General features: G+C 37.7%; 1 protein-coding gene across 5 annotated transcripts in view; it reads right to left on the bottom strand.

Moving 5' to 3' along the window:
- LOC126364314 (uncharacterized) overlaps positions 1 to 24,770 on the bottom strand; it is a 570,142-nt gene that overhangs the window by 187,244 nt on the left and 358,128 nt on the right. The window lies entirely within an intron of this gene.

The following is a 24,770-nucleotide window of genomic DNA, read 5'->3' as shown; positions in this document are numbered from 1 at the left end:
TCTGACATCAGTCATAAATTTTATTTTGAAATTGCTATAGTTCATGTGCTCCTTCAATGTAAGATGTTCATCTACTATAATATCCAGGAATTTATGTTTCAACTGAAACCTCTGTTTCTCTATCCACTTGTCTTCATTTATAATTTAGCAGAAACTCCATCAAAATTGTCTTGTCCTTATTTTGTGCCAATTTGTTTTTAGTGAGATATGCTGTGATGAGGCTAATGTTCCCTGCATGTGGAAGATGGCAGCTAGTGTAAAAATTCGATGTGTGTCTCCAAGAAAAAGTGAATTTTACTGTGAAAAAGAAAAATTGTGGCAGTTGTAAGGATGAAATTACAAAGTTAAACGAATGTGTGTCTAGTTTACAATTTATTATGAGTTCCTTTAGATGGATATCAAGAAACTTAAAGAAGAAAGAAGTGAATGGAACATGACAAAATCTCGCCATGAAAGTATGAATATGTCAGAGAATTGGATGGAAGTGAACTACAAAAGAGACAAACAGATAATACAAGATACAGAAAACGGTGAAAGAAACATAAATGTAGTGAACGAAAATTACTTTCAAGCTCTTTCGACTACGGATTGTGACAGTGTTATTAACAGTTCGAGTGTACCATTTGGAAAACCAAATGACTCTGTGAGTGAGGTAAAACATGGAATACTTCAGCAGCAGATAGTAAAAGATCATATGCGAATGTGCTCACAAAAAAATCATCTACCGTTAAGTTGTTCTACTGCGACAATATCAACGTGTGTTAACAAAAAAAGACATAATAAATAGTGCCAAACAAAACTTCGCTTTCCGCAAATGTAGGCAGAAAACGAGTAATCTCGGAAATTGAAGTACCGGTTAAATTGAACTGTATGTCGACAGCCAAGGACGAAATATAACCACAGAATTTTTGTGTACAAGCAGTCAGAATTTTAATTTTAATTGTACCATAAAAGCAGGAGTAAACTTCAGTGCTGCTACATCAGTGAGTCAAGTAAAAATTTCCTTATTGAGCAAAAAGGACTTTTACAACTTCCTGGCAGAGTCAAATGATGTCGTTAGGAATGCAAAAAACAATCGCTTAATATCGCTAAAAGAAAACTGTATGATCTAAGAGGAACAAATAATATTGTTTTATCAGTTCCACACCATTACAACTTGATAGAATGGTCATTTGTAAATAAAGAAATTGAAACTGCAAATAAAGAGATGCAAAAGAGATGTAACATTTGTGAACATCAGCAATTTAGGGAAAAGATTTCATACAACACACGTTTCTCATGTAAATGTACTTGGAAAAGACATAATAGTGCCAAAAATTTTAGAACTAGTAAATAAAATCTCAAATGTGCAATGTGATGATAGGAAAGTCATACTTCCTATGGACAGGAAGTGTGTGTTACCTGGAGACTCAAATGTGAAATCTGATGTCAGTGAAGCTACACCTCTCCAAAACAAATGTGAAATTTTATTAATGCAAGTGAACACCTCAAATGTTAACAATTCACAGAAAGGCACAGTAGTTGTGGAACAACAAACACCAGAAATAAGGGAAACAGAAGCAGCACCGTCAGAAGCAGCAACAACAACAGCAACAGCAACAAGAACAGCAGCAGCAGTAGCAGAACCAACAACAACTGGAGCAGCAACACAGCAATGCTGAAGGAGCAGCCAAAGGAAAAATACATCAGTGTCATTCAGTGATAATTTTTTTATGGTTTCAAGCCAAGAAGAAAATAAATATATGAAAAACCAGCCTGATAACTCACAGATAAGTCACAGCAACATCTTATTTTTGAACATTCAGCAGGGTCTTGAAAGTAAAGTTGAAATTCTGGAGGAGTCATTGCCAAGGAATAAGTGTTCTTTCTTATGTCTATCTGAACATTGGCTTAAACCAGAACAAATACAATACTATATACCAGAAGGTTATAAAATAGGAAACTGTTTTTGCAGATCTCAGTACCATAGTGGTGGTACTGTTATCTATGTTTCAAATGAAATAGAGTGTAGAGCACTAGATCTTAGTTGAACACGTGTGGAGAAACACTTTGAAATTACTAGGATCATATGTGATATAATGAACTTATCATAGTATGTATCTATCATTCCTCTGACTCAGATGATAAAACGTTTTTAGATAATTTAGATAGTGTACTCTTCTACATAAGGAAGTGGAAACAACATGTAACTGTAATTGGGGGGAGACTTTAATTCAAGCTTTGATGTAAAACGTAACAAACCCAGCATAAATAAATTACTGAATATGGTAAGGCAGCACAACTTCCATCATGTAAATTCAGAACTAATAAGACTAAAAGTGTGCTTGTATAATGCATTTGACAATTGTGCTTACAATATGTACTCCACCAAGGTAAAGGAATTTGTTTTCTCAGACCACTCCATGTTAACAATAGAGTTAAGACATTTTATAACAGAGGATGAGAGAAGGCTGCACAAAAGTTAACAAAATCTAATACCTTAATATTAGCAAAACACTATCTCAGAAAACTTAACACACCAGCTGAGCATAACTAACTGGTACAAATTATTTCAAAACTGTGATTCCAGTGACCAAACAGTTTATGAAACATTCCACAATTACTTAATAGGAACTTTAAAAGCCCATCTTGTTCAAAAGAAATATCATAAAACAAGAAAGGGTACATTGTGGTACACCAAAGAACTGGAGAATCTAATAAATAAGCTACTGCTGTTGAAGCACCTTGGCAAAGTAAATAATTCTAATGAAATTAAGGATCTCGATAAAACCACTAAGAAACTGTATAAGAAAGAGTTAGGATTGGTGAAACAAAGATACAACACAAATCTCATAAAAAGTAGTGAAAACCAATGCAAAACAGCATGTTCAGTAATTAATACTGTCAAAGGTGAAGTCACAAACTTTGACAAGACAGTCCCAAGACCAGCAGATACACTCAACAAATATTTTGTAAGCTGTGATGATGATATCAAAAAGTTGATCAGTAAACCCAATGTAACATATATAGCTTATCTCAAGAGTGCAAACCTAAATCATAATAGGGCCAGATCATCATTGAAAAACTTTAAAGATGTACACCAGCATGAAGTTCTTAAAATAGTCAAAGAAAAACAGTACAGATATTTTTAATATGTCAAATAATCTATTGAAAGAAATCATACATTACATTGCAGCACCATTAACATATTCTATAAACCTGTATCTCATAGAAGAGGTTTCTCCTGATTCTCTCAAACTATCCAAAGTGACTCCAGTCTTTAAGAAGGGTATCAAATCAGATACTGCAAACTACAGACAAATTTCACTAATTCCAGTACTAGGAAAAGTCTTTGAAGTCATAATATATCAGCAGATGTATGAGTACCTAGCACTAAATGATATGTTAAGTGCATCACAGTTTGGTTTGAGGACCGTGCTCATACACAGATAACCTTACGTGATCTGAGCAAAGCCTTTGACTGTGTTGACCACTCACTTTTGCTCTCTAAACTTGAGTAATATGGAATATATGATAAAAGTTTAAAACTCATCAAATCATACCTCAATAAAAGGAAATAGGTGGTAAGTTCAGGAAGTCATCTGTCAAACACAGTTGAGGTTCAACACGGAGTGCCACAGGGATCTAAATTGGGACCACTTCTCTTCACTGCACACATAAATGACTTACCAGGAAATATAGATGTAAAGACGCATATGTATATGGATGATACAACTTTTCTATCTGTAAACCTTGTATCGATAACCTTGTAAGTGGTATGAAAATGGCAAAAGAAAATGCAACATCATGGTTTAATAGAAATGGTCTGCTATTAAATGAGGAAAAGGCACAGAATATGTGGTTCAGTCTCTCAAAGACTACAAAAATAGGAAAACAAAAGGTAAAGTTTTTAGGTATCGTACTTGACAACAATCTAAAATGGAACTCTCTTGCTGATCACATAGTTGTTAGGTTGTCAAGAGTTATATATTTGTTGAAGAGATTGATGTGTGACATTTTAGTATGTATGGACATCATACTTCGCCTTTTTTCAATCTGTTTTAAGGTATGGGTTAATACTCAGGGGAAACAGCAGAAAAATAAATGAAATTATGGTAATCCAGAAGAAAGCAATCAGAGTAATGGCTAAGGTAGATAATAAGACACATTGTAAGCCATTGTTCATTAAATATAGATTTTAACAGTTATTAATTTATATATTCTTGACAGCATTAACTACATACTTCCTGAACTACCTAATTTAAATGTAACAAATCAAAGGCATGACTACTACAAGAACCTGTACTTCTCTGCTGTTGTCACAAAATAGATTAACAAGTATATGGCAATTAAAATATATAACAAATTGTCTAAGAATGTGCCAATCTAGCCTGACAAATTATTTAAAGAAAATGTATACAATTTCTTGTTAACTAATCCATTATATTCATTAAAGGAAGTTTTAGAAATGCCCAATATCAACTTAAATACATAAAAATTTATTTTGTAAAATTAATATGTTAAGTGAACTGATGAAGTCTATTGCATGTAATAATGCTGAATGAACAATGAAGGATCTGAATCTGAATGATTATATTTGAGATCTATAATTCCGTTTTCAAGTACTATATAGATATGCTAGTGGCAACATCTGCTTCAGTTTTTCCTCTGTGTTTACTTACATGACTTTCAACTTCTGAATTGTTTATTTTTATTTTACCAAATTGAGGAGAAAATTACAGATTTCATGGAACATGCCATTATATGAAATTACAGTTTGTTCATATAGTAAAAATGGCAGCATCAAGTCTTTGAACAAGATCCTGAATGTGGGCTTCCCACAACTGTTTACTATCTATCCGAATGCCACAAAATTTGAACTTTTCAATTTCACTGATGATATGCCCATTCTGTGAAATTAAAACGTTTGGTTTTATTGTATTGTGTGTTACAAAATGTGAAAACTGACTGTTACTTTGATTTAATTTTAACTGATTTTCCACTAGCCATGAACTTATGTCAAGAACTGCACAATGTGAAACAATGCTAATGTTGCACACAACAGCCTTTACTACCGAGCTAGTATCATCAGCAGACATAAATATTGTAGAATCACCTGTAATACTAGAGCACATATCATTTACATAAATAAGGAACAGGATTCGTTCCAGTACTGATCCATGGGGTGGCCTCAGCACTGATGTGAGGGAATGGTGAAAAAGTTCCACATTTTCAAACTATTTCAAAATTTGGATTACAGCACTATATGAGTATTCAATACTAAACTGTATTAAACATATTGAAATGTAAGTAAAAAGGTGACATTTTTAACCAGTGCTGAAAATGAAAGCCTTGTGATTCAATGCAGTTGAAAAGTTGAAGTGGATGTAGTCCCCATCATATCTATCCAGTCTTCAAAAATGCACTTTCACCACCAGAATACCTTGGGCAGCAATTATGAAATAAAATTTTTGATCAATAACATGTAATAGGAACCCTCCTCTAATGTTACCTTTTTTATATAGAAATAGCCTATATCATGTCTACTTTAAATTCTTGTATAGGTGAACATTGTCTTAGCTGTTTAACTAAATGAATTTAATTTGATGTTGCATATGATGTGTTATAATTCAAACTCAAATGTATAAAAAGATATTAATTTGTTAAAATTAGCTAAAATTACTTTTCTTTTAGAAATATCTGAAATTATGAATTATCTGGCACACTTTAAATTCACATCATTAATTGCACAACCTAATGTTAAGTATTAAATTTATTTCTGGATTCATTTACAAATAATGATATAACTTCATGATGATTCTTCATTTGTCAAAAAAATTGTAAACTCTTTTGTTTTGTAAACTGTTTGGAATATAGTTAGTTCCACACAATGAAGGTAGTAGTGGGCATACCTCTGATGGAATCAGACATGTTTTTAATTTTGTCAATAAAATATAATTTTTGGTTTTATGAAAATGGAGATTGTGAAGTCAGTGTGACATAGAAGAATGGGTAAAATAAAAAAGTCATAGCAACTGAAAGTACTTAACCAATTAATCAGATCAACTGGATCCCACTAAGCAAGAAAAAAGAAATTGCGTCCTCAAGAATCTACCCCCAGATGTGAGAATTGCAGCCCACACTAAGAGAAAATGAAGATAAGTATAAAGTTTTTCGTTTGTATATCCTACACTTCTTGAAGCTTTTGAAAACAATGCAGAGACTAAGAAGAAACTTAATGGTGATGTGTGGGAGGATAAGATTACAAACAGAGAATTAATAGTTCATAATCCCAAAACTCCAGTGAGCTGAACCTTTGTCATCTTAAAATCAAAGGGATGAATCTAGTGATTTAACATCCACACTGACAAGAGGGCAGTGCCATCTTCATCAGGTTCTCTCCATGGGAACCTCAGTGGAAGACGACTATAAATTTTCACAGTAGAGCTCAGTTATTGTTCTATAAAATCAGTTTATAAGTTTCTTGGTACTGAATTTAGAATAGTGAAACCTAGTAACATGTCAAGTTTGTGGTTGGTCACTTCAATAGACATAATTCTATGTGGCACTACTGAAATACTAGCAAAACTGGAGAAGCTATGGAAGAATGGGCAGATTCTTATGACTGCCTACAACATGATAAAAAAACTTCCACTGTCATTCAACAGTGCAAGATGGAGGCTTGGTTCTAACCTAGATTTCATCTCTGTGAGTGAACAAATACGTCAGTTATAAATGAAAACAGTGAGACAGCCAATATTTCATATGCAAGACCTTTCTGTTACATGACAGGTGTATTCTGAAATCGAACCACTGACAGTGCCTTTTTGAAGAAGGTATAATATTAAGAAAGCCGACTGGCGAAATTCACCTCCATGCTGGATGAGAGCATCTTTAGTACTGATTCTTTCCAGAATAATAAAATGACTCATTAAACAAGATAAAGCACTCTTTCTGTATATCAATGCCATGAGGTAACAGATTACTACACAAAGGGGTGACTTCAGAAACTCAAGATCATTTGAGAAACTATCTTGATTTCTTTGACAATGACCCTTTTATAAAAGAGATTTGCTTTCCAGAGAAGATCTGTTAATAGTGATATCAAAGAACAACAAAGATGCTTTGAGTAAACCAGTGGATGAGGTAGATCTGAACAAGAGTAGCCACAAAGCATCTGAGTTTCTTAAGTGTCTGAGTTGTGATTCGAGAACTATGTAGGTACATGCAAAGGTAACAGCTGACCATATTGCCTTTCAGTTTGCAAACAATGGTAAACCAGAACATTCCATACAGGTGCGGCTCATAATTAAAGGCTGTGAGGCGGAACCACCCCAAACTATATGTTATAGAAAATTATCAGGACGAATTTCCCATATTTCCCATTCCTATTAAAATAACGACGGTCAACGTTTTGGAACTCTTTGTGTCGATAGATGTTTTCCGAACTGTTAGTAGTGTTTAGTTTGCGTCTTGGAACGTCTGTAAGCTGCATGTAGTAGCAGTTTGAGGGCGTGGCTTCTACATAGTACTGCTCTTTATGGGCGACCCGAAGGCTCAGAGCTTGGAGCCTAAGGGTGTCATACCAACCACCACACGTTTTTCATGTTCTGCTATCTATGTAATAAACGAATGCAGAGTGGCCGAAACTTCGCTATCCAATCTTTGTCTGTGCACATCTCTACTATGCTTCGATGCGTCATTAATCGACGATTAGTATTATTGTTTTGATAATGTTTTACGTAGTTGTTTTGTTTCTGCCATTGGCTATTTTATCCACATGTAGAATAAGTTTGCAAATATCCCGCCAGAGTGCACTAGACAACAGTAACATAACAGTACTGCCAACTAGCGAGAGTTTCATAAGTGATTAGAGGACAAAGAGCGCGAAATTTGTCCCATTACTTTACCTTCCTTGCTTACTGATGCTGACTGCTTTTGTTGATACCGTGTGATATTAGCAAGTTTCTTTTTCGGAGTGTATATTGCAAGATTTTAGTGAGTTTTACTTGCACAAAACCTGTGACGTCACCAAAACATCACAGTATCGTCTTGCGAACTCGTAAACTTCGAGCTTTGGAGGTAAACCACAAAAACGCCTTAAGTTTAGAACTGAAAACACTAAAAATATTAAGCAGCCGCGAAGTTAACATTCATCGCATTAAAGATCTCTCCAAAATGCGTCTTTTCATATGATATTCTGCAAAGTGTCAGAAAACGTAATGATGACGTATAAAAACAATAACCAAAGATTTTAACTCGAAGTCAGCTTCTAATGATATTTAATTCCTGATTATAGAATAGACAGTACGTAAAATTATGGGTAGAGAGTGATCTGACCACCCCCCTCCCCCTGAATTCTTAGTTATTAGTCAGAATTCTGTAGCGTCACCTGAGGTCTATGTTGGCTCTGATCGATAAATACCGCAGCCCTCACCAGTAGAGAAACCACGAGCCGCACCTGATTCTCTCTAGGCCTAGATCAAGGCCATATCCCTGTTGGTATCTTTTGTGACTTATCTAAAGCTTTTGATCTTGTCAATCACCACATATTAATAATGAAGCTACATCACTATGGAACTAGAGGAACTTCTCTTGAAATCATAGAGTCATTTCTGTAGAACAGAAAACAAGCAGTGGAAGTGTCACATAATCAAGGGAAACAGCTATCAGAACTGCATGATATAAAACATGGGGTGCCACAGGGTAGTATTCTAGGAACCCTCCTTTTCCAAATATATGTAAATGATTTACCTTGTAATGTAGACAGTGAATTGATATCTTTGGAGATGACATGACAAGCATAACTGTGAGACCAAGCTTACAGGAGGCCATAAGTAAAAATAGTCAAACAGTTGAAATAATCACCCACTGGCTAGAAGTGAATAGGTTAATTCACTGTTATGAGAAAACTAAAGCAATCCTATTCAGGAACAACAAAAGAAAAACAAGTGAATTAACAAATTGCTAAGAGCTATATGTAAGAGTAGTTGAAAGAGCTAAATTTTTAGGGATCACCATGGACAGTTGTTTAGGATGGAAACATCATATTTCCAATATAAGCAACAAACTTAGCAGTTTTTTTGCTCTGAGACAAATTAAGTGACTAATAACTGAAGATGATTTGTGCATGGTGTATTTTACATACTTCAATGCTATAATGAGCTGTGGTATAAAAATCTGGTCCCATTTGATTGAGGCAATTAAAATATTTAAATTACACAAGAGAGCAACGAGAATAATATAAAAAAAAGAACTCTTTTCAAAAAATATAAGATTCTAACCTTATATATATATATACATAACAAAGATTCCAAGACTTATAAAGATTCCAAGACTTACCAAGCGGGAAAGCGCCGGCAGACAGGCACATGAACAAAACACACAAACACACACACAGAATTACGATCTTTCGCACCTCTCAGTTGCTTCGTCAGGAAAGAGGGAAGGAGAGGGAAAAATGAAAGGGTGTGGGTTTTAAGGGAGAGGGTAAGGAGTCATTCCAATCCCGGGAGCGGAAAGACTTCCCTTAGGGGAAAAAAAGGACAGGTGTACACTCGCACACACATATCCATCCGCACATACACAGACACACTATATATATATATATATATATATATATATATATATATATATATATATATATATATGGCTTTCTATGTGGGAATGACCAGCAACAAACTGTCCATTCGCATGAATGGACACAGGTAATGAGGATCACCCTGTGGCTAAACATGCCTTGGTGCACGGCCAGCACATCTTGGCACAGTGTTACACAGTCCGAGTTATCTGGATACTTCCCACCAACACCAACCTATCCGAACTCCGGAGATGGGAACTCGCCCTTCAGTATATCCTCTCTTCTCGATATCCGCCAGGCCTCAACCTCCGCTAATTTCAAGTTGCCGCCGCTCATACCTCACCTGTCTTTCAACAACTTCTTTGCCTCTGTACTTCCGCCTCGACTGACATCTCTGCCCTTACTCTTTGCCTAAATATGTCTGCTTGTGGCTGTGTATGTGCGGATGGATATCTGTGGCCCCCTCGTATGCCAACCTATTTATGGGTCGCTTAGAGGAAGCCTTCTTGGTTACCCAAGCCTGCCAATCCAAAGTTTGGTACAGATTTATTGATGACATCTTCATGATCTGGACTCACAGTGAAGAACAACTCCAGAATTTCCTCTCCAACCTCATCTCCTTTGGTTCCATCAGATTCACCTGGTCCTACTCCAAATCCCATGCCACTTTCCTAGACGTTGACCTCCATCTGTCCAATGGCCAGCTTCACACATCCATCCACATCAAACCCACCAACAAGCAACAGTACCTCCATTATGACAGCTGCCACCCATTCCATATCAAACGGTCCCTTCCCTACAGCCAAGGCCTTCGTGGCAAACGAATCTGCTCCAGTCCTGAGTCCCTCGACCATTACACCAACAACCTGAAAACAGCTTTCGCATCCCGCAACTACCCTCCCGACCTGGTACAGAAGCAGATAACCAGAGCCACTTCCTCATCCCCTCAAACCCAGAACCTCTCACAGAAGAACCCCAAAAGTGCCCCACTTGTGACAGAATACTTCCCGGGACTGGATCAGACCTTAAATGTGGCTCTCCAGCAGGGATACGACTTCCTAAAATCCTGCCCCGAAATGAGATCCATCCTTCATGAAATCCTCCCCACTCCACCAAGAGTATCTTTCCGCCGTCCACGTAACCTTTGTAACCTCTTGGTTCATCCCTATGAAATCCCCAAACCACCTTCCCTACCCTCTGGCTCCTATCCTTGCAACCGCCCCCGGTGTACAACCTGTCCTATGCACCCTCCCACCACCACCTACTCCAGTCCTGCAACCCGGAAGGTGTACACGATCAAAGAGAGAGCCACGTGTGAAAGCACCCACGTGATTTACCAACTGACCTGCCTGCACTGTGACGCTTTCTATGTGGGAATGACCAGCAACAAACTGTCCATTCGCATGAATGGACACAGGCAGACAGTGTTTGTTGGTAATGAGGATCACCCTGTGGCTAAACATGCCTTGGTGCACGGCCAACACATCTTGGCACAGTATTACACCGTCCGAGTTATCTGGATACTTCCCGCCAACACCAACCTATCCGAACTCCGGAGATGGGAACTCGCCCTTCAGTATATCCTCTCTTCTCGATATCCGCCAGGCCTCAACCTCCGCTAATTTCAAGTTGCCGCCGCTCATACCTCACCTGTCTTTCAACAACTTCTTTGCCTCTGTACTTCCGCCTCGACTGACATCTCTGCCCTTACTCTTTGCCTAAATATGTCTGCTTGTGGCTGTGTATGTGCGGATGGATATCTGTGCGTGTGTGTGTGTGTGCACGAGTGTACACCTGTCCTTTTCTCCCCCCTAAGGGAAGTCTTTCCGCTCCCGGGATTGGAATGACTCCTTACCCTCTCCCTTAAAACCCACATCCTTTCGTCTTTCCCTCTCCTTCCTGAAGAAGCAACCATCGGTTGCGAAAGCTAGTAATTCTGTGTGTGTGTGTTTGTGTGTTTTGTTCATTGTACCTGTCTGCCGGCGCTTTCCCGCTTGGTAAGTCTTGGAATCTTTGTTTTTAATATATATATATATATATATATATATATATATATATATATATATATATATATATATATATATATATATAAAACATTCAGGTCCTCAGTCTCACTAAATTCACAGAGGACGGCTTTGAGGTCCAGAAAATTACTAAAGCTTTTAATGAAAGAAGTCTGCTTATGAGATTGTCAGTCATCATGCATTGTCACAGAAGCTCTGGGGGATAGTAAAATATTATGCTTTGACCATACCTGTTCAAAGTTTATTAAAAACAGGAGATTCTATGTGAACTTCTAGAGTCAGTGTAGTCATTGGAGATCTCAAAGAAATGCTTTACCATAAGAAAGTGTTTTGTCACCAACATTATTTAACATCCATAATGATGGAAGCTGAAGAAATTAATTAAAATTTATGTATAGTAAGCAAGGAGGCCCAGTTTCAAGTCCTGACCATAGCACAAATTTTAATTCATTTCTTCAGCTTCCATCATTATCATATTGCAAAATTTCATTTCACATTAGTGTAGCTTGATAGCTCAAGGTAGTGCGATTTCTATTAAAAGTGACAGTGTTGCTCTCACAACAGGTTCAAACAATGTTTACTGCAATGATTCCAGTGAATTTCTAAAAAAAAAATGGTCATTATTTTGAAATTGCTGTCAACTACAAATGTGACAGTGGCTAATTTACCTATGAGGATCAATCTGATGGACTGGTCTTGCATAAATAGTGAAATTCAGCGAACAAATGAAAAATTAAAATACTTCTGTTTTAAGTCTAAAAATGTAACACTTTTGACATCAACAATTATGAAAAAGCTAGCTTCACAACAGATGGACAACACTGGAACCAATCTGTTAAGAAGAGAGTTGCATCAAATATAATCAAGACTGTTGTAACAATAATGCACAAAAACAGATGAAAAAGGAACGAGTCATCAACTTAAGTGACACATGCAGGGAAACTAGTAAAAGGGGTAACATCCAATCATATTTGGCCTAACTTAAAGAGAGACTGCTTTACGAAACATGGGATGTATCTGAACAAAAAGGGCAAGAAACTTTTGTGTAGGAAAATCAGTGAAATGTTAGAGAGACTGTACAAACATAGTGACAGCATGTCATTACCATTAGCTTCAACAGTTTTAAAGCAAGCACCAGCAGAAGTATTTCCACAAAAAATTCTAAAAGCATGAGAAACAATCACAGCAACAACAACAACAACAAAAGCAGAATCAGCAGCTACATCAACAGCAGCCACCTCCGCTACCAGCAATGGCAACAGAATCAATGGTAGCTTGACCAACTCCACCAAAAGTAGTAAAAGGATTAAGAACGGTTACACTAACAACAACAAATGCAGCAACAGCTCCATCAACTGCAGAGCCAGCCCTAATAAGAGAGGGAAAATCAACAGCAAAAGCAACAGAACCATCATTAGCAACAGCAGAACCATCCACAATAGCAGCAGAATCAACTCCAACATTAGCAGAACCAGTACTGTCAACTAAAAAAACTTCAGACAGCAGATGGAAGCCAGTGCCTCCATCCCATCTAAATCATTTTTAGTGGATACCAGAAAGAGGAGGAAGCCCACAAGAGAAACAGAGATTTGACCTTATTTAAGTCAGTAAAGGAGAGAAATCTACAACAACGTATTTACAACTTTAAAATAATCCACCAGAATGGCCAGAGCTTGAGCAAGAAATATGAACAATTAGACGTGTTTGTAAATGAAACTATGCCTTAAGTGCTTGGTATTAGTGAACACTGGCTATCTGATGCCAAATTAGAACATTTTAAACCTCTAAACATGGTACTAGCTAATAAGTTTTGCAGATCTACTATCAGAGGTGGGGGTATGTATGTAAAGAGCACATTTGATTTTAATTCTGTAAATTTAAGTAAATATTCATTAACAATTGAATTATGTGCAGCACATATAAAGATACAAATTTATGTTATATGTTTATATAGACCAACAGGTGGAAATTTCAAAGTTTTCTTAACAAAGTTTTGTGACATGACAGAAAATGTTGTTATATCACACCTGAACAAGTTAGTAGTTATAGGAAATTTCAACATAAATGTATTAGCAGATAAGTTACACACTAGACTATTCAAGAATACTCTGCTTGAATATAAAGTAAGATACATCTACATCTACATCTACATGACTACTCTGCAATTCACATTTAAGTGCTTGGCAGAGGGTTCGTCGAACCACAATCATACTATCTCTCTACTATTCCACTCCCGAACAGCGAGCGGGAAAAACGAACACCTAAACCTTTCTGTTCGAGCTCTGATTTCTCTTATTTTATTTTAATGATCATTCCTACCTATGTAGGTTGGGCTCAACAAAATATTTTCGCATTCGGAAGAGAAAGTTGGTGATTGAAATTTCGTAAAAAGCTCTCGCCACGACGAAAAACGTCTATGCTGTAATGACTTCCATCCCAACTCGTGTATCATATCTGCCACACTCTCTCCTCTATAACGCGATAATACAAAACGAGCTGCCCTTCTTTGCACCCTCTCGATGTCCTCCGTCAATCCCACCTGGTAAGGATCCCACACCGCGCAGCAATATTCTAACAGAGGACGAACGAGTGTAGTGTAAGCTGTCTCTTTAGTGGACTTGTTGCATCTTCTAAGTGTCCTGCCAATGAAACGCAACCTTTGGCTCGCCTTCCCGACAATATTATCTATGTGGTCCTTCCAACTGAAGTTGTTCGTAATTTTAACACCCAGGTACTTAGTTGAATTGACAGCCTTGAGAATTGTACTATTTATCGAGTAATCGAATTCCAACGGATTTCTTTTGGAACTCATGTGGATCATCTCACACTTTTCGTTATTTAGCCTCAACTGCCACCTGACACACCATACAGCAATCTTTTCTAAATCGCTTTGCAGCTGATACTGGTCTTCGGATGACCTTACTAGACGGTAAATTACAGCATCATCTGCAAACAGTCTAAGAGAACTGCTCAGATTGTCACCCAGGTCATTTATATAGATCAGGAACAGTAGAGGTCCCAGGACGCTTCCCTGGGAACACCTGATATCACTTCAGTTTTACTCGATGATTTGCCGTCTATTACTACGAACTGCGACCTTCCTGACAGGAAATCACGAATCCAGTCGCACAACTGAGACGATACCCGATAGCTCCGCAGCTTGATTAGAAGTCGCTTGTGAGGAACGGTGTCAAAAGCTTTCCGGAAATCTAGAAATACGGAATCAACTTGAGATCCCCTGTCGATAGCGGCCATTACTTCGTGCGAATAAAGAGCTAGCTGCGTTGCACAAGAGCGATGTTTTCTGAAGCCATGCTGATTACGTGTCAATAGATCGTTCCCTTCGAGGTGATTCATAATGTTTGAATACAGTATATGCTCCAAAACCCTACTGCAAACCGACGTCAATGATATAGGTCTGTAGTTAAATGGATTACTCCTACTACCCTTCTTGAACACTGGTGCGACCTGCGCAATTTTCCAATCTGTAGGTACAGATCTATCGGTGAGCGAGCGGTTGTATATGAGTGCTAAGTAGGGAGCTATAGTATCAGCGTAATCTGAAAGGAACCTAATCGGTATACAATCTGGACCTGAAGACTTGCCCGTATCAAGCGATTTGAGTTGCTTCGCAACCCCTAAGGTATCTACTTCTAAGAAACTCATGCTAGCAGATGTTCGTGTTTCAAATTCTGGAATATTCCATTCGTCTTCCCTGGTGAAGGAATTTCGGAAAACTGCGTTCAATAACTCCGCTTTAGCGGCACAGTCGTCGATAACAGTACCATCGGCACTGCGCAGCGAAGGTATTGACTGCGTCTTGCCGCTTGTGTACTTTACATACGACCAGAATTTCTTCGGATTTTCTACCAAATTTCGAGACAATGTTTCGTTGTGGAACCTATTAAAGGCATCTCGCATCGAAGTACGTGCCAAATTTCGCGCGTCTGTAAATTTTAGCCCATCTTCAGGATTTCGCGTTCTTCTGAACTTCGCATGCTTTTTCCGTTGCCTCTGCAACAGCGTTCGGACCTTTTTTGTGTACCACGGGGGATCCGTTCCATCTCTTACCAATTTATGAGGTATGAATATCTCAATTGCTGTTGCTACTATATCTTTGAATTTGAGCCACATCTCGTCTACATTCGCATAGTCAGTTCGGAAGGAATGGAAGTTGTCTTTTAGGAAGGCTTCTAGTGGCACTTTATCCGCTTTTTTAAATAAAATTATTTTGCGTTTGTTTCTGATGGATTTGGAAGAAATGGTATTGAGCCTAGCTACAACGACCTTGTGATCACTAATCCCTGTATCAGTCATGATGCTCTCTATCAGCTCTGGATTGTTTGTGGCCAAGAGGTCAAGTGTGTTTTCGCAACCATTTACAATTCGCGTGGGTTCGTTTACTAACTGCTCGAAATAATTTTCGGAGAATGCATTTAGGACAATCTCGGAAGACGTTTTCTGCCTACCACCGGTTTTGAACAAGTATTTTTGCCAACATACCGAGGGTAGGTTGAAGTCCCCACCAACTATAACCGTATGAGTGGGGTATTTATTTGTTACGAGACTCAAACTTTCTCTGAACTGTTCCGCAACTGTATCATCAGAGTCTGGGGGTCGGTAGAAGGAGCCAATTATTAACTTAATTCGGCTGTTAAGTATAACCTCCACCCACACCAATTCGCACGGAGTATCTACTTCGACTTCACTACAAGATAAACCACTACTGACAGACACCAACACTCCACCACCAATTCTGCCTAATCTATCTTTCCTGAACACCGTCTGAGACTTCGTAAAAATTTCTGCAGAACTTATTTCAGGCTTTAGCCAGCTTTCTGTACCTATAACGATATCAGCTTCTGTGCTTTCTATTAGCGCTTGAAGCTCAGGGACTTTTCCAGCGCAACTACAACAGTTTACAACTATAATTCCGACTGTTCCTTGATCCAAGCACGTCCTGTAATTGCCAAGCACCCTTTGACATTGCAGCCCATCCCGCACTTTCCCGAGGCCTTCTAACCTAAAAAACCGCCCAGTCCATGCCACACAGCCTCCGCTACCCGTGTAGCCGCCAGCTGAGTGTAGTGAACTCCTGACCTATTCAGCGGAACCCGAAACCCCACCACCCTATGGCGCAAGTCAAGGAATCTGCAGCCAATACGGTCGTAAAACCGTCTGAGCCTCTGATTCAGACCCTCCACCCGGCTCTGCACCAAAGGTCCGCAGTCGGTTCTGTCAACGATGCTGCAGATGGTGAGCTCTGCCTTCATCTCGTAAGCAAGACCGGCAGCCTTCACCAAATCAGATAGCCGCTGGAATCCAGAGAGAATTTCCTCAGATCCAAAGCGACACACGTCATTAGTGCCGACATGTGCCACCACCTGCAGCTGGCTGCACCCTGTGCTCTTCATGGCATCCGGAAGGACCCTTTCCACATCAGGAATGACTCCTCCCGGAATGCACACGGAGTGCACACTGGATTTCTTCCCCTCCTTAGCCGCCATATCCCTAAGGGGCCCCATTACGTGCCTAACATTGGAGCTCCCGACTACCAGTAAGCCCACCCTCTGCGATTGCCCGGACCTTGAAGGCTGAGAATGATCCTCTGAAACAGGGCAGGCGGCTGCATCTGGTTCAGCCAGAGACAGTGCCTGAAACCGGTTTGTCAGACGCACTGGGGAGGCTTTCTGATCAGCCTCCGGGGACACCTTTCGCTGCCTGCCACGCCTTGGAACGACCTCCCAATCAACCACAGGCGAGGGCTCAGCCCCACTGCGGGCAGCAACTGGGGCAACCACAGCGGCAGACCGATCTGGGGACAGACAGGATGAGGTTGACATCCCCGTGATACCCGAGTCCGGCTCCCCACAGTGGTGCCCATTGGCAACAGCCTCAAGCTGCGCGACCGAAGTCAGCGCCGATTGCAGCTGTGAGCGAAGGGATGCCAAGTCAGCCCTCATCCGAACACAGCAATCGCAGTCCCTGTCCATTCTAATTGATGTTTAACAACAGTTACTGAAACACGAGTCCGTGCCTAGATAACGCAAGCGGAACACACAAAGAATGTATCAACTAACCTGTACAAATGCCTAACGACTGCGCTACAATCTGCTGAATTTACGATTACAGTAACTAAAACTCGAAATTGCACCTCCTATACGAAACTCACACGCAATTTAAATAAGAATCTACGAAGTAAACACTAAAGCGCGATGCTTTACCTGATAAACACTGCAACCAAGGAGACTGAAACATGCCAGTCTGCAATAGATAACATAATCACTGGTATTCATCTTTATGATCTTAGATCTTCTGTTATTATAAGTGCTTTGTCAGACCACCATGCAGTAGAACTAAGTGTGCACATAAAAAAGGTTCCTACACACATTTGCTATAGATATATTAGGATGAATACAGACCAAAATATAACTCAGTTGAATAATATGCTAAGGAATGTGGATTGGAACAGTGTTCTAACGACACTTCATAGTTATGGAAAATACTCAAGTGAACTATTCTACATTCTTAACCAAACCTGCCCATTAATAAAAAAGAGAATTCTGTCACAAGCTGTAACCTGAAACTGTTTATCAAGTTCTGTCACTGAGGCTAGAGAAAAACTAAGATGGTATGAGTATGTTATGTTAAATGACTTGAGCAATAAAAAATTAAAAGAAGAGTTCAAAAAGTATCAGAAATACCAGGTAGACCTCCTGCTTTCAGAAAAACAGAAACATTTTGAAAGCGTCATTCTGAACTCAAATAATATCTCCAAAATGTCATGGTCACTAGTAAATAGAGGAATTGGTAAATCTGGGAACCATACAACTGAAAATCACTTGCTGATAAACGGCACAATAGAAACTGATCAGAATAAGATAGCAGATCTATTTAACAATTACATTGCTTCTGTTGGCTCCAGCATAAACAATCAGCTTAAAATCATAAATACAAATTCAGAGAAACACCAGTGTCAGGAAGTATATTTTTGATACCAACAAGTAAAGAAGAAATAATTAAAATAGTGAGTACCTTAAAGAATTCCCATACCGCATGATATGATGATCTTAGTCTGGACATATATGTATACATAAAATTTCATCACCTTTATCAACAGTTATCAATTCTCATATGGAAGATGGTCTATTTCCAGATCAGTTGAAAATTGCCCATGTTGCGCCTATTTTTATAAAAGGAAACAGGAATTTAGTAGAAAACTTTTGACCCATTTCTGTTCTTCCAATAATATCGGAAATCTTTGAGAAAGTAATATACATAAGAATATGGAACTTCGTGGTATGCAAAAAAAGTGATTCCTAGGGGACAGTATGGGTTTGTCAAGGGGTCATCCACCATTACAGCAGCATCCAACTTAATCAATGGTGTCACTCAAGCAATAGATAATAAAGAACATGTATGTGACATCTTTCTAGACTTACAAAAAGCATTTGACTGTGTTTATATGACCATATTGCTGCACAAACTGTGGAACTATGGCATTCGAGGCACAGCCTATAATCCGATGAGGTCCTACTTGACAAATAGGAAGCAGTTTGTGTATATTAGCACTACAGATGGAACATACAAATCAAACACCACTGACATAAATTTTGGTGTTCCACAGGGGTCAACATTAGGACCACTTCTTTTTATTATCTATGTAAATGATATGCAGTCCATAACAAACCATGCAACAGCTATCTTATACGCAGATGATACCATGTTAATATGCAGCAATCCAATCTATTCACAGCTAGAAGTGGAATCCAGTACTGCAGCAGGCTTAATTCTGCAGTATTTTAATGAAAACAAGCTAAAATTAAACACAAATAAATCTGTCTATATTGAATTTGATCTTGGGAGGCAAAAAACTCATGAAAACCAAATCTTAACGGGTGATGAATACATTAAAAACAATACTCGACCAAATTTTTGGCCTGGCACTAGATGCAGAGTTAAACTGATCTGATCATGTGAATGATATTTGCAAAAAGCTCTGTACTACCATAACTGACACCCTTTTGTAACATCACCACTCTGAGGCAAATATATTTTGCACTATTTGAATCCCATCTAAGTTATGGGATAGTGGTATGGGGATCCAGCAGCAAAGGTAATATGAAAAGTGTACTTACCTTACAAAAGAAGCCACTTAGAATTATTGGAAAGAAATGTGCCAGGCTGTCCTGCAGAAATCTGTTTAAAGAATTTAAAATACTAACTGTTCATAACCTGTATGTGCTGAAGATAATCATTATGGCAGTAAACAGTAACAAAACACTTAATAAAGAAATACACAATCACAACACTAGAGGTAGAGAGAGACCCCACATCATCTCTCATAGAACAACACTTTATGAGAAAAGTCCTCACTATGCAGGCATAAAACACCTGATGCATCCATCCTAATATCTCCAAATTGCCCATTACAAAACTAAAAATGAAATTAAAATTATGGCTCCTAAACAACCCTGTATATTCAATAGAAGAGTTTCTAGATTTAGTACACTTGTATGATGGAAGACCATCTATCTAAAAATATATGTAATCTCAGATCTTAGACTGTGTCACAAACTGTAAATATTAGAATGTCAGATATGAATACAGTGTTACAAACTGTAGATTCCTTAATCTAAATATGGCAATAACAATTTTTTTTATGTATACTCCATATATGTAACTCTGTTCTCTCGATTAAATTTAGAAAAAGTTGTGTAGATAAAAGTGCCAGCAAATAATATGTAACCCTAGTAAGTAAGGCTCTGACTTATCCAGAAGACTGGAACAAAAAAAACTTTTTTTGTAATCAGTTGATGTTGGATCAAAATAAATAAATAAACTCTAACAATACCGTAGAAATACTCAGTACACAGGTGGAAGTTCCTTTACAATGTAAACCAATGAGTTTTAAATATGCTTTACCTGCTAATGTATTCATCAGTGATTTCATTATGCATTTGAACATTGGAGCTCTGTCTGAAGGAATGATCAGCAAGCTTTATGATATGCAAATTATGTTAGAAAGTATAAACAGTCAGTAAAGGTAATATGTCAAAATGAACATTAGCTTAAAACTGAAAATATCAGTCTTCTCAACAAACTTTCAGGCTACAAAGTGGTCACTAGATTTTGTAGAAGTAATTAGTATTGAGGCTCCTGCATATTAGTCCATTCCTGAGTAGACTATGAATCAGACTGACTTTTAGCCATCTTAATGAAGAACTTCCTTTTGAATGTTGTTGTTAGAACTTAAAGAACATAACATGTTACTCATCAGTATACACCAAATCCCTGGATACAGCATAAGCTCTGTGTTCTCACATAAATTTGAAACTCTCTTCCATAACTTAATCAGTAAAAAACTGCGTAAGAAGCTAGTTATGTGTGTTGATTTCAACATTGATCTATGAACTAATGACAAATTTGCTTCACAGAATCTGATAGCCATAAATGGACAAAATCTAAATTTTGAGTAATGCACAAGAGTTACAGCAACTACTTCAACATGTATTGATAATATTGTAGGAAATTATGATTACAATGTCGAAGAAAAATGTATTTTAGATTTAGGAGTGTCAGACTAAGCAGCTCTATTTGAATCATTATTAAAATTAAATTTAGGCAGCACAACAAATAGATATAGGAACTTCACCCAAGAAAATGTGGAAGCATTATTAAAAGAAATACTAAGTCTCATCATATGGTCAGTTAGCAAACACACTGCAACAGAAGACAACTACAACAACTTTTCAACAAAATCCATGAGCATATTCAATGAATGTCTCTCTTTTGCAACTTTATGGATTGAGTCTCATAAAAGTAGATCATGTGCAACAAAAGGAACTGGACTGCCTAGCATTAAGAAGAGGACACTACATATTGATGCAAAATTTAATCAAAATTCAGAGTTTCTTATATATGTAGGCACATACAAAAAAAATTGACAAAGTAGTTAAACTAGCAAAGCATACTTCAAACAATACATTTATTTTAAAACAAGAAACCAAATCCAAAACTATTTGATCTGCATTAAGAAGTGAAGTTGGCAATGAACTGGAGACAAAATGTCTCTCTACACTATTTATAAATGATGGGACAGTTACAGATCCCAGTGTCATCTGTGAATCCTTCAATAAACATTAGTTGTAACAAAACTGGCAACTGCTCAACACAAAGAACAATTCCTAGTATGACAGTGAGAAATTGCTAAGTTTTTAAATTTTCACCTTTTAGAATGTTGATGTCACTAAAATCATAATGCCCCAAAAACTTTAAGCTCAGTGGTTGGGACGAGTTTCCCACTAGAATAATAAAATCAGTACATCATAGAATAGTGTATCCACTCTCCCTCATAGTTAATCAACCTTTCCAAGAGGGATGCTTTCCTGATTCATTAAAATATGCTGAAGTTTAGCAAAACCACAAAAAGGGTAAACAAGATGATATGAGAAACCATAGGCCTATCTCATAATTGCCAATTTAAAAAAAAAATATTTTAAAGAGCTGCATGTGACCAGACAGAAATCTATAATTCATCTCACAATATCATATTATGTTTTCAGGAAGGTTTCAGGAAAGGCTGCGGCACAACCCATGCAATAAATGAATTGGTAACAAAAGTTAGCAGTTGCCTTGATAATAGAATCTGTGTCTCAGGCATCTTTTGTGATCTTATCAAAGCCTGGCTTCTTCAAAAATTGTCTATCTATGGTTTCAAGGAAACTCCCTTAGGTGGATGTCATCATACATGGCAAACAGCAAACAAAGAGTACTGTACTTGTTAGTAACAGTGGCAAGAAATTACTTTCTGGCTGGAAACATACAATCAAGTGTCCAGCAAGGCTCAATATTAGGGCCACTAGTATTTTTGTATTACAATAATGATATTCCATGCCAGGTTGAGTCACATACAATCCTTTGTGCAGATGATTCAACAACAATAATAGTCTGCTGTAAAATCGATGAAGACTTAATCCACCATGCTGAGCGAACACTTGAGGAAGTGGAGGCATGGGTAAAAAATATTAATTTGAAATTAAACTTTGCAAAAACAGAAACTGTTCATTTCACAACAAGACAATCAGCACAATGTATGTTAATAAAAAAAATGTGTTGTGGAGTGATCATGTAGAGAGCATTCGTAATCAGCTGATCAGTCTTCTGAATGTCATGAATGTCTTATCCAGTATCACCGATTTAGCAGTTAAAAACCTATATATTATGCATATTTTGTTTCATTAGTTAACTATAGCATAATTTTCTGGGTGTCTGAGAAAACTAATCTGCTAAAAACCTTTACACTACAGAAAAGATCATCTGAGCCATAGTGGGAGCTAAAAGAATAAATACTATAAACTTATATTTGAAACACTAGATCTAATATCCATTCCAAATATCTGTATATATGAGATTCTCATTTTCACAAAGAGAAACCCATAACTTTTTGAGGGCAAAAGCTTCCTGGATCAGTATGATACTAGATGTAGGGCAAGACTCATGGTGGGGGGAGATGTGATAGCAGTGGAACCTATCTCAATGAAAAATGCTTAGGGAACTTGGCGGACTCATGGTACTTCCTTGTGCAATTGTGCGGGAGCTAACGTGCGGATCAACTACAATAGCAGCAACAACATTCATTTCCCCCTCTTCTGTTGTCCCTTGTTTCCATGTCTTACGTTGCCTACACAAACTATATGAAAACCACTACACACTACATGTGGATGGAATTTGTAAATAAAATATGTAAGGAGAAAAGTGACCAAGATCTAAAAAATAGTGAAGGAGACCCAGAAAAATATTCTAAAATTAAATGCTACTATAGTGTAGAAGATTTGTTAAATGATGATCTTGTAATATAGAATCTCTCTAAAAGTAACACTTTATATATCATAACCAGACATTTTTTTAAAGAAATGTTGACTTGTAAAGTGATACATATGTATTGTCATCTGAAATTAGTTTATTAGTCTGTATGTTGGTCTTAAAATTGATTAGTTATGTATTGTGATTGTATGACACATGTTATGTGATAATAAAAATTTGGTTTGATTTAATTTGATTTAAAATTGAGAAGAATATATGGCTCCATGTACTTAATCTCATGGAGTGGGCAGTGAGTAGTAGGTGAGAGGGTCACTGGAGCAAACAGAAGTGCTACAACAGGAGACTCACACACACTGTGTACAAAAGGTGGGTGAGTAACCAATCCAGGTAGTTAACATAGTCATGTAGGCTGTATTTGGGCAACTGAGGGCAGGCTGTTACTTTCTCTTTGACACTGGGTCAGACATTAGCACATTGCCAGCCACTAATAAAAAGAAATCAATGACCAGCCTCGCCCCACTCATGGTGATCAACAATTAATCAGCAGTGACTTATGGAGAAAACAAACAGAAGTAGATCTCAAATTTAGTAGAAAATGCCAATGGAAGTTTGTGCTAATGGGTACAACAAATTCTATATTAGGCATGGTTTTCATCAATCACCATTGGCTCAAGATAGACCTCAGTGCAGTGCAAATTAAGATAGACAAGGTGATCATGACAGGTTCATTAGGATGCACAACTGTATGCACAATGGGACCAAGTTGAAATTCAGATACACAGGAAGAAGGCCAAACGAGTGAGAGTCAAGTAAAGAATGTGAGACATACTATAGTGCTCCATATTAATACTGTGTCTGGATAACCAGTATTGCAGCAACTGAAAAGGTTAGCACACAGACTGTTTTGCCATTACAAAGATGGAATCTGAAATTATGCTGATTTCAGGGGTTATGTGCAGGCCAGAGAGTCCATGGGAGTTGCTGTTGAATCTTGTAATTAAGAAGGATGCCACCTGGAGGCCCTGTAGAGGTTACCACAAATTAGAGTTATGCACAATTCTGGACTGGAATCCAGTGCTGACTATTAGATATTTCACCAATGTGCTAGTGGAGGCCACAATATTCAGGTTCATAAAGTGCAAAAACGATTATAATCAAATACCTGTGGTGTCAGAAGAAGACATTCCAAAGACCATTGTAATAACTCCATTCAGGTTATTCAAATATTTATGAATGCTATGCACATTACGAAACACCTCACAGAGATGGCAACATTTCATAGATGACATACTGTGGAGCCTAGACTGCTGTTTTGCTTATCTCTATGATATTTTGGTATTTTCTAGTTACCCATTGGTACA

This window comes from Schistocerca gregaria, chromosome 1 (assembly GCF_023897955.1).
Source record: "Schistocerca gregaria isolate iqSchGreg1 chromosome 1, iqSchGreg1.2, whole genome shotgun sequence".
Classification (NCBI taxonomy): domain Eukaryota; kingdom Metazoa; phylum Arthropoda; class Insecta; order Orthoptera; family Acrididae; genus Schistocerca; species Schistocerca gregaria.
Note: the sequence above shows the minus strand (reverse complement) of the source record. Positions and strands in the feature narration are given on the sequence as shown.